General features: G+C 38.9%; 1 non-coding gene across 1 annotated transcript; it reads left to right on the top strand.

The window, feature by feature from the left end:
* The first annotated feature begins 11,604 nt into the window (after positions 1 to 11,604).
* On the top strand, positions 11,605 to 11,759 carry LOC136858918 (5.8S ribosomal RNA). The gene has a single exon (XR_010858698.2). It is a non-coding gene; the product is annotated as a 5.8S ribosomal RNA (ribosomal RNA).
* Positions 11,760 to 11,967: the final 208 nt, after the last annotated feature.

The raw sequence follows: 11,967 nt of genomic DNA, 5'->3' as shown, positions 1-11,967 counted from the left end.
AGCTCGTCACGGAATCCGCTCCCCAAATGTACCGCGTGGGTTTTTTAACACGTTTAAATATACATCTGCTTTATGACGTAAATGTTGAATATGATGGGTCCAAGTTAATTTGTGATCTAAGTTTAAGCCAAGATAGTTGAGTTGGGTGCAAATAGGAATAGAGTACTCATCAAAAACAAGAGGAGATTGATTGTAACTACGCCAGTGGGTGAAAAGCATGGTTGAACACTTTGATATTGCGAGTTGAAGGCCATGTGATTCTAGCCACGAGGCTGCTTTGCTCATGAGGTGCGACATGTTTTCCCTACATGTATCTATGTTGTCATGGGAAAAATAAACAACAAAATCATCTGCATAGTCTAGGATGCTAGCTGATTGTGTAATTAAATTTTCAAAATCACTCATATAGAGCAAAAACAAGTCCACTGAAAATGTCTCCCTGAGAAAGGCCATGTGAGGTTTGGCGGCTAGAAATGAAATGTTGGGACGATTTATAAGGGTACGATATGTGAGTGATTGTCGTAAAATATGCATAGAGCCGTGTGGGAGATGGCTTAAAGAGAGGCGATCCGATAACATCTGGAGTGGGATAGAGTCATATGCTCGTTGGATGTCTAAGAAATTTGCTATAGTGCTTTGTTGTCGGGTCTTTGCCAAAAGTGTATATTTTAGAAGGGTATTTACAGCATCTTGAGAGCTGCGTCCTTTAAAGAAGGCGTATTGATATTTTGGGACAAGTTGATACTATAGTACGCGAAACTTTTCTTGATACCTGAGCTTCATAGTGCTGAACGGGAACTTGGGATCAAGAAAAGATTCGCGTACTATACTCTAACACCCACATGAACGTTTTCCGGAGACACGATCCTAGTACAATTCTTCGGTAGCTATGAAAGTCAGAGACTATCCTATGTGGCTTACGTACGGGTACGAGGAAAACGTCATTCCATTGTGGGGGCGTTTCAAGTGAGGACAAAATGTTGTTATAATGATTAATGACCTCTTTTTTAGCACCCGAAGGTAACAATTGAATCATCCTGTGGTTTACATAATCAGGTCCGAAGGCAGAATGAGAACATTTGAGTAAGACCGTTTCCAGTACGTTGGGTCTAATGGGTTGCATTAATGTGAAGGAACAGGTGTTGGGAGATGTATATTATAAGGCAATAGCAGGTACTAAAAAATCTGGAGTGGAAGAAGTAAGAAAAGGCGTTAGAACATTATGCAGTATTGTCGCAGATGCTGCATGTTGTGAAGCACGTGTGAGAGTTCGGACGTCATTCCATAGCTGCGTTATATCATTTCGTACCTCCAGTGCTTTTGTAGACAAGAGCCTAGCTCCTGAGGGAGCAATAGTTTCGTGTTTTGCCGCATAGCGCTGTAAGAAAGCAATGGGCACACTTCGGAAAATTCCGGTGAATGAGCTGGGATGGGTTTAAATCCATTGTTGAGGAATTTGAAAACAGGTTTGTATCTTTAAAGGTGGTAAGATATGGTAAAAACCCACCTTATTATAATAGAATATGTTATGAATGTTTGCGAAATTAATAACTGGTTCGATAGAAGGCAGTTCGGTTTTAGGAAAAGTTATTCCACTGAAGTTCAACTTGTAGGATTCCAGCAAGATATAGCAGATATCTCGGATTCAGGAGGTCAAATGGACTGTATCACTATTGGCCTGTCTAAAGCATTTGATAGGGTGGAACATGGAAGACAAAAATGAGTAAAGTTGGACTTGACCAAAAAGTAACTGAATGGGTTCGTATATTTCTAGAAAATCGATCTCAGAGTATTAGAATGGGCAAAGCTTAATCTGACCCTGTAATAATTAAAAGGGGAATTCCTCAAGCCAGTATTATTGGACCTTTATGTTTTCTTATATATATGAATGATATGTATAAAGAAGTGGAATAAGATATAAGGCTTTTTGCAGATGATGTTATTCTGTACAGAGTAATAAATGAGTTACAAGATTGTGAGCAACTGCAACGTGACCTCGATAATGTTGTGAGATGGACAGTAGACAATGGTATGTTGATAAACAGGGTTGAAAGTCGGGTTTTGAGTTTCACAAATAGGAAAAGTCCTTTCAATTTTAATTACTGCGTTCATAGGGTGAAAGTTCCTTTTAAGGATCATTGTAGGTATCTAGGTGTTAATATAAGGAAGACCTTCATTGTGGTAATCACATAAATGGTATTTTAAATACAGGGTACATATCTCTGCAAATGGTTATGAGGGTGTTTAGGGGTAGAGGAGATGGCATATAAATCTCTGGTAAGACTCAGACTAGAGTATGGTTCCAGTGTATGGAAACCTCACCAGGATAACCTGATTCAAGAACTGGAAAAAATCCAAAGAAAAGCAGCTCGATTTGTTCTGGGTGATTTCCGACAAAAGTGTACCGTCGCGTTACAAAAATGTTGCAAATAGGCTGGGAAGAACTAGGAGAAAGAAGAGGACCTGCTCGACTAAGTGGTATGTTCCGAGCTTTCAGCCTCTGTGGATCCGTGCTAGAGTGTCGGCCTCCGAATCCAAAGATAGCGGGTTCAAACCCGGCAGAGTAAGTCGGATTTTTGAAGGGCGGAAAAAAGTCCATTCGACACTCCATGTCGTACGATGCCGGCATGTAAAAGATCTCTGATGATACATTTGGTATTTACCCGACAAAATTAATGAAAAATCTCAGCCATAGACGCCCAAGAGAGATCCGGTTTACTCTGTCTGCCATCTAGTGGACCTAGAGTAAAACGGAACGTCGAAATTGACGAGCAGACAGCCAGATGGCGTCAATTCGAAATGTCTGCACACGGTAGCTGAGGCCATACGATTATTATTATTATTATTATTATTACTATTATTATTATTATTATTATTATTATTATTATTATTATTATTATTATTATTATTATTATTATTATTATTAGCGGTGAGATGGCGTGGAATGGCATTAGTAGACGAATAAGTTGAGCGGCGTATTTAAAAGTAGGAAAGATCACAATATGAAGATAAAGTTGGAATTCAAGAGGACAAACTGGGGATAATATTCATCTAAAAGGAAGGTGAATTAGCGATTGGAATAACTTACCAAGGGAGATGTTCAATAAATTTCCAATTTCTTTGAAGTCATTTAAGAAAATGCTAGGAAAACAACAGATAGGGGATCTGCCACCTGGGCGTCTGCCCTAAATGCAGATCAATTTTGACTGATTGACTGAAAATGAAGTTGAATTCAATTCCGTGGTTGCTGCTAGATGACAGTACAATCCGGACAGAATGCCTCGCTGGATGCTAGCGCTACCGTGGCGGATCCGTAAAACTACGAGCTTGCAGGATAATATAATTCTAGTAAAATTCTGACGAGCTCAATAGAGCAAAGTAATTCATGATAATCAGTTTTGATTCAATATGATATCTTGTTAATTGTCCGAACAATTTATAACACTTCAAAATCTGTTACAAAAGTTATGAGACTATGAGGTCCCTTTTAGTCGCTTCCTACGGCAGGCAGAGGATACCGTGAGTGTTATTCTAAAGCCCCCACTGCATTTTCCTGATGCGTAAATGGGAAACCACGCAAAACCATCTTCATGTCTGCCGACAGCGGAATTCGAACTCCCGAATGCAAGCTCACAGCTGGGCGCCCCCAGCCGAATTGTTCCCACAGCGAATTACTTCTTCAATCAATCAATCAATCAATCAATCAATCAATCAATCAATCAATCAATCAATCAATCAATCAATCAATCAATCAATCAATCAATCAATCAATCAATCAATCAATCAATCAATCAATCAATCAGTCAATCAGTCAATCAATAAATCAGTCAGTCAATCAATCAATTAATTAATTAATCAATCAATCAATCAATCAATACTGATCTGCGTTTCGGGCAGTCGCCCAGGTGGCAGATTCCGTATCTGTTGTTTTCATACCTTTTCTTAAATGACTGCAAAGTAATTGGAAATTTATTGAACATCTCCCTTGGTAAGTTATTCCAATCCCTAACTCCCCTTCCTATAAACGAATATTTGCCACAGTTTGTCCTCTTGAATTCCAACTTTATCTTCATATTGTGATCTTTCCTACTTCTAAAGACACCACTCAAACTTATTCGTCTACTGATGTCCTCCCAAGCCATCTCTCCACTGACAGCTCGGAACATACCACTTAGTCGAGCAGCTCGTCTCCTTTCTCCAAATCTTCCAAGCCCAAACTTTGAAAGAGTTTTGTAACGCTACTCTTTTGTCGGAAATCGCCCAGAGCAAATCGAGCTGCTTTTCTTTGGATTTTTCCAGTTCCTGAATCAAGTAATCCTGGTGAGAGTCCCAAACACTGGAACCATACTCTAGTTGGGGTCTCACCAGAGACAAATATGCTCTCTCCTTTACATCCTTACTACAACTCCTAAATACACTCATAACCATTTACAATCATATTTGTGTGATTACCCCAATGAAGATCTTTCCTAATATTAATACCTAAGTACTGACAATGATACCCAAAGGGAACATTCAACCCATCAACGCAGTAATTAAAACTGAGAGGACTTTTCCTATTTGTAAAACTCACAACCTGACTTTTATCCCGGTTTATCATCATACCATTGCTTACTGCCCATCTCACAGTATTATCGAGGTCATCTTGCAGTTGCTCACAATCTTGTAACTTATTTATCACTCTGTACAGAATAACATCATCTGCAAAAAGCCTTATATCTTATTCCACTTCTTTATACATATCATTCATATATACAAGAAAACATGAAGATCCTATAATACTATCTTGAGGAATTCCCCTCTTAATTTTTACGGGGACAGATAAAGCTTCACATACTCCAATTCTCTGAGTTCTATTTTCTAGAAACATAGCCACCATTCAGTCACTCTTTTGTCAAGTCCAATTGCACTCGTTTTTGCCAGTAGTCTCCCATGATCTACCCTATCAAATGCCTTAGACAGATCAATCGCGATACAGTCCAATTGACGTCCTGAAGCCAGGGTATCTGCTATATCTTACTGGCATCCTACAAGTTGAGGTTCAGTGGAATAACCTTTCCGAAACCCAAACTGCCTTCTATCAAGCCAGTTATTAATTTCGCAAACTTGTCTTATATAATCAGAAAGAATGCTTTCCCAAAGCTTACATGCAATCCATGTCAAACTGACTGGCCTGTAATTTTCAGCTCTATGTCTATCACCCTTTCCTTTATATACAGGGGCTACTATAGCAACTCTCCATTCATTTGGTAAAGTTCTTTCATGCAAACAATAATAAAATAAGTACTTCAGATATTGTACTATAACCCAACCCATCGTCTTTAGTATATCTCCAGAAATCTTATCAATTCCAGCCGCTTTTCTAGTTTTCAACTTTTGTATCTTAGGCCTACTGTAAAAGTCATGGTTACCATATGTAAATTTTAATACTTCTCTTGCATTAGTCACCTCCTCTATCTGGACTTTATCCTTGTAACCAACAATTTTTACATACTGCTGACTGAATGCTTCTGCCTTTTGAAAATCCTAACATGCACACTCGCCTTGTTCATTAATGATTCCTGGAATGTCCTTTTTGGGACCGGTTTCTGCCTTAAAATACCTATAGATACCCTTGCATTTTTCACTAAAATTTGTATGACTACCAATTATGCTTGCTATCATGTTGTCCTTAGCTGCATTCTTTCCTAGATTCAATTTCCTAATAAATTCAATTTCACCTTACTTCCACAGCCATTTCTAACTCTATTTGTTTCCAGTCTGCACCTCCTTCTTAGCCTGTTTATTTCTCTATTATAATAAGGTGGGTCTTTACCATTCCTTACCACCTTTAAAGGTACAAACCTTTTTTTCACATTCCTGAACAATCCGAGTCTGTTTACATTTTTATTTACCGTTTTCCACCGATCATAGTTACTTTTTTAAAACTGCCTCATGCCTGCTTTATCAGCCATAAGGTACTGCCCGATAGTCATACTTTTAAGACTTTCCTTTCAATCACATTTATTTTTAACTACGACAAAAACAGCTCCATGATCACTAATGCCATCTATTACGTGGGTTTCTCTATAGAGCTCATCTGGTTTTACCAGCACCACATCCAGGATTTTTCCCTCTAGTTCGTTCCATCACTTTCTGAATCAGATGTCCTTCCCATATTACTTATTTGCCAATTGTTTTCGTTCGCATTTCCTTCCCAATTGACATCTGGTAAATTCATATCTCCCGCTACAATCACATTCCTGTCCATGTCGTTTGCCTCGTAGGTGATTATCTTATCAAATAATTCTGAATCCGTGTCAGCGCTCATCTTCTTGGACGTTACTGGAATCCGCAAATACGGCATAGCCGCCGTCCAGCCACTCAACCTCCTATGTTAAATTGTTAGTTTGCTTTCCTGAGGGAAATGAATGATCAACTTTGTCAGTTGAACTGTAGGTTTATATAACAGGCAAGAGACATTCAAGGGCAGTGGAAGGCCAATATTACCTTACCTTAGCTACAGCGCGACGGCCCGTTTTCGGGTCATGGCTTCCCCAGTTGCTGTCCGCCAAACTTGTCGATCTCGTGCAGCTACTCTCCAATTCAGGATCTGTAGGATGTGTGCTGCGTCCTGATGTACACCATCTTCCCATCTGTTACGTGGCCTTCCCACAGGTCTTCCTCCTCCAAAGTCTCCTAAGATAAGATATTTATTTCAATAATTAATTCCAACAAGCCAAAGGCTCATACAGAGGAATTGTACAATGAATAATATATTCAATGGCGGATCTACAAACTCTGATACTTAAAATGATATAATCAGGTGACTTAAACAGTAAAAGTAGAGACATCAATACCGAAAGTTTAAAAAATAAAAATAAAATACCATTCTATAGTTCCTTAATTATGTTAAGATACTTAAACTGCTTAGTACTACAAGTGAGTAACAATGCAACAGGATTGACAAAGCGGGGCGAATGTTTGTTTAAACATTACATATTTATATTTCACCTATGAAGTATCTATTCCATAGATTTTCCTTTGCCTTTCGTTTGAAAGTAATTAAAGTAGGGGGAATTTTTACGTCAGCTGGAACTTTGTTGTATGCTTGAATTGCTGAGAATTTACAACTGTTCTTCCCATATTTTGAAGAGTGGATGTGATACAAGGCCAAATCATCCTCATACCTGTGGTTGTCTGAATTGGTTATTGAAGTTGTGTTGTGAAATATTATTTATTTTATTTTATCTTTTTATTTATACATTAGTAAGGCAGAATTAAGCTCTGTAATTATGCTGAGAGGTGGAATTTTGGTTTGAATGTACAGGTCTTTTACTGGGGTGTATAATGGTAAGTTAAATATGTTCCTTATTGTCCTGTTCTGTATCACCGTTAGTTCATTCAGGGAAGACTTTGTACAATGTGACCAAATTACACATAAGTACTGCAAGTGGCTATGTAATAGTGAATAATAAATTTGTAGGATGAGGTGTTTAGGGATTAAATATCTAAGTCTTTTTAGTAACCCAGCAACTGGGGCGATTTCCTTAGTTATGTATTCAACATTGTCATTCCAAGTCAGGATCTCATCAATAATACTGGGTAACATCATTTTCGCGCTTTACATGAAAATGGGTGTATTTAGATCACTTTTTAGAGCTGTTTACAAATATGGTATCAGACTTCCTGTAACACCCACAGTTTTTATGTAATTACGTAATTTTCCTTTTTTAATTTGCGCGAAACAATGTGCTCTGATCGATAAAATATGTACATTAGAGTAATCGAAAACGAATAATTGCGGTAAAATAGATAGTCTGATGTCTATGTTTACAGGGGAACACTGCAACTGGTTTAGTTTCGTTTGGAAACGTGCTGTAAATAGCTATTTAATATATATTGCAATTGCAAATCAGTCTACAAATGGCGAGTTCCTTAAGACGACAGCGTGTAAACAAACCCAACTCCTTTTGTTTCATTTGCTGCTCATTGACTTTGAAATCGAGAAGAGAGAACATAACCTCATTCGTAAATAAAGCTTACCTGGCATACTTCGGCGTCAAGTTAGGCGACCAAGATAAAAGGTTTGCGCCGCACAGCGTGTGTCATACGTTTGTTACGGGATTAAGAAAATGGACTCAGCGGAAGCAGAAGACGTTACCTTTTGGAATTCTGATGGTGTGGAGAGAGCAAACAAATCACACCGATGATTGTTATTTTTGTATGGTAAAAGTTGAAGGCCATAACAAGAAAAGTAATAAAAGCATTGAATATCCAAACCTGAAATCAGCAATCAGACCTGTACCACATGGACCTGACATTCCTGTGCGTAACCCATCAGCAAACCTGCAATCATCATCGGTATCATCATCATCATCATCATCATCATCATCATCATCATCATCTTCTGGTTCTAGTGACAGCGATGAAATCTTGATAACCATAGAAGAGCTACAACCAGAGTTGCTTACTCAGTGTGAACTAAACGGCTTGGTAAGAGATCTGGGTCTCTCAAAGGAGTTGTCACAAAGGAGAAAAGACTGCTAGCTCCAGGTACAACATTTTCCTGGTACTGAGCAAGAGAAGAAGAATTTCGTGAGTACTTCACTGAAGAGGGTCCTCTTGTTTACTGTAATAACATTGAGGGAGTAGTATCAAAGTAGGGAATTACATACAACAAGAATGAATGGAGGTTATTTATCGATGGAACCGTAAACAATATTAAAGCTGTACTCTTACACATCACCAATAAGTATGGTTCGATACCTGTAGCGTATTCTTACGGCTTGAAGGAAAACTATATAACCCTTGCAATGTTATTAACGGCAATTAAGTATTCAGAGCACGAATGGATTGTATGTGGTGATCTGATCAGAAATTCTCCTTCCTGTCTGATGCGAAATTAAAAGGAGGAATTTTTGTGGGACCACAGATACGGAGCCTTACGACAGATGAACAATTTGAGGCGTTGATGACCTTTGAGGAAAGATTGGCTTGGATAGGTTTCAAAAATGTGATAAACAGTTTTTTGTGGAACAGGAAGCACCCGGATTACAAGAAAATCGTAGAAGATATGTTGATGGCTATGAAAAATTTAGGTTGTAATATGAGTATCATGCTACATTTCCTTCATAGTCATCTCAAGACTTTTTCCCTGAAAACTTAAGAGATTTTAGTGAAGAACATGGGGAGCGGTTCCACCAGGACATGAAAGAGATAGAAACACGTTATCAGGGCAGGTGGAATGCTGTGATGTTAGCTGACTATTGCTGGTCTATGAAGAGGGACAATCCGGAGTTGCAACACGTCAGACGATCACGAAGATCACACTTCCGCAGCAAAAGGAAGAGAGTTTAAGTCATGAAGATTGTATCCTGGATTTGCCATTTGTAGAATTTAATTTTATATGATCACAAACCAGGTAAATAATAAATTGTTTTCTCGATTCTTTTTAATGTTAGTTATAGTTACTTTACTGGTGTTTAATTCCCAAACTTCGCTGTAAGTGATATTATAGATTAAGTAAATACTTAATTTGAAATTCTGTAAAATCCTTACGAGATTCATGAAATTTGATTTCAGATTCATAATCAGGAGGCAAAACTACACTACAATCACCCATCAAAACTAAAAGCCTTGAAGAAATTTCATTTTGTAACTCAGTGTAATTAATACAAGATATTTCGTTTTATTTACTTTTTCTATTTCCGTATCATTTATAATTTATCACTATTTAAGTGAAGGATTTTTTGTTTTTAAATAATTATGTATTTAGTTTTCTCCAGATTCATTGTCAATTTGTTACACTGGTACCTGCGTAAGAGAGTGAGTATGTCCTGCTGCATGTTTTCTAAAACTGTGTCCTTCCTTTTGTCCGTATATAGGATATTGGTGTCATCAGCGTATAATGTGATATATCCATTTAGATTACATGAAGAAATATCATTTGTATAAATGAGAAAAAATAGGATCTAGTATGGAACCTTGTGGGACACCATGAGTTACATACTTGGCAGAGCTCGAGTAATTATTCACGGTAACAAGTTGCTTTCGTCCTGTTAAGTAATTTCGAAACCAATTCAGCGCAAGGCAACGAATTTCAGCCTTTTCTAATTTTCTTAAAAGAATACTATGATCAACAGTATCTAAAAGCTTTGGTAAGATCTATGAATAAGCCTGCTGCAATGTTGTTGTTGTCTACGGTGTATTGTAACATTGTAATGAGATCAACAGTAGCTACTTCGGTACTAGATCTCTCCCTGAACCCATATTGCCCCTTATAGAATAATTTCTTTTCGTTTAGAAAAGCCAAAATTCTTTTCTTCACAACAGTTTCCATAATTATGGAAACAATTGATAAAATCGATATAGGCCTATAATCACTTGGATTTAGTCTATCCCTTCCCTTAAACACAGGGATCACTTTAGCTATCTTTAGTTTATTGGGTATTATACCGGTAGTCAGGGACTCATTAACGATCTCTACGAGTAACCCTATTATAGGGTCCTTTGCTTTTTAATTGTGAGGTATTAATGTCATCTAATCCGCAGCTATTCATACTTTTAAGATTAGATATGATTGACTTTACTTCTGCTACATCGGTTGGGTACAGGTAAAGGGATTCAAGACTAGTAAATTCACTGAAAGCCACAGCATTATGTCCAAGAATACTTAGAGCTAGGTTTTTGGCAATGTTTATAAAAAGGAGTTGGATGAATCACACAGAACCTGTTTATCAGTTATTACTTTGCCTTCAATTTCAAGCGTGGTACACGAGACATTCGTTACTTTTCTATTATGAATGATTTCGTTCATTAATTTCCATGTCTGTTTTGGATTGTTATTATGAGATTTGAAAAGGTTTGAGTAGTAGTCATGTTTGAGTCTTCTTTTTTAGTTACTGTATTTCGATATCTGCAGTATTCTTGTCTCAGAAGTATGTTATTCTTGTGAGTAGGATGTTTAACTTGTGCATGCAAGCAGTCTCGTCCCTTTATAAGGGTAAGAAGATCATTAGTAACCCAAGGAATTTTCCTAGGTTTGTTTATGCCCTTTAATGTCTTAGCATCGTTTGATGGTATTGAATCTAGCACTCGTTCCAGTTCAGCATAGAACTGATCCTTGATTATCTGTTTCTTGTCTTAACAAGTTGTCGTAACAAGTTTTCCGTAGGTGAACCTGCGGAAGGATCATTACCGGAATTGTTTTATCAAAAAACATTTCGAGAAGGAGGAGTCGGGCGGCCCCGCGCGGTCCTCTCCTCCGGCGAGGCTCCCTCGAGGAGCGAGACTCCTGCCGAGCCCGCGGTTGCGAGCTCAGGCAAGTCCTGTACGTATTCTGTAAGCGGCGGCCCCGCCCGTCGCCGATAGCGGGAGTGTCGCGGTCCGCGTGGCCGAATCTCCTACGATGCAGACGTTCGGTATTAGGTACCTACCTCCCTCGCTCAGTGGAGCGGGGATAACACGAGGGGACCCGCCGCGGCTTCGGCCCGGAGGGCAGGTTTTAAATGAACGCAACGCCCATGCTCGAAACACTTCTTAGCTCTGTAACGAGAAACCCATGAAAATGATTGCTTCTCCTCCACTCACCGTGGAAAGAACGATCGAAAAATGAAAGAAAACAACTCTGAACGGTGGATCACTCGGCTCGTGGTTCGATGAAGAACGCAGCAAATTGAGGGTCGACATTTGAACTGCAGGATACATGAACATCGACATTTCGAACGCCCATTGCGGTCCATAGATTCCTTTCCCGGACCACGCCTGGCTGAGGGTCGGTTGCTAAAACTGAAAGCGACATTGCGTGTAAAGGGTGGGAGCGTCGCGGTTCGTGCGGCCACGGCCGCCGCCGCGTCTCCTGAAAAGAGCCTCACAACGGTGGAGCTGGACCGGTCGACACCATTCCGAGGCATATTCTGGGGCTTCGCCACAGTTTGTTTTCCGGAGCGAGGTTGTTAGCATTGCTACAACCCCCAGCAATCCTGG

Source organism: Anabrus simplex, chromosome 1, assembly GCF_040414725.1.
Source record: "Anabrus simplex isolate iqAnaSimp1 chromosome 1, ASM4041472v1, whole genome shotgun sequence".
Taxonomy (NCBI): Eukaryota; Metazoa; Arthropoda; class Insecta; order Orthoptera; family Tettigoniidae; genus Anabrus; species Anabrus simplex.
The sequence above is the reverse complement of the archived record's forward strand: the minus strand, read 5'-3'. Positions and strand labels throughout refer to the sequence as shown.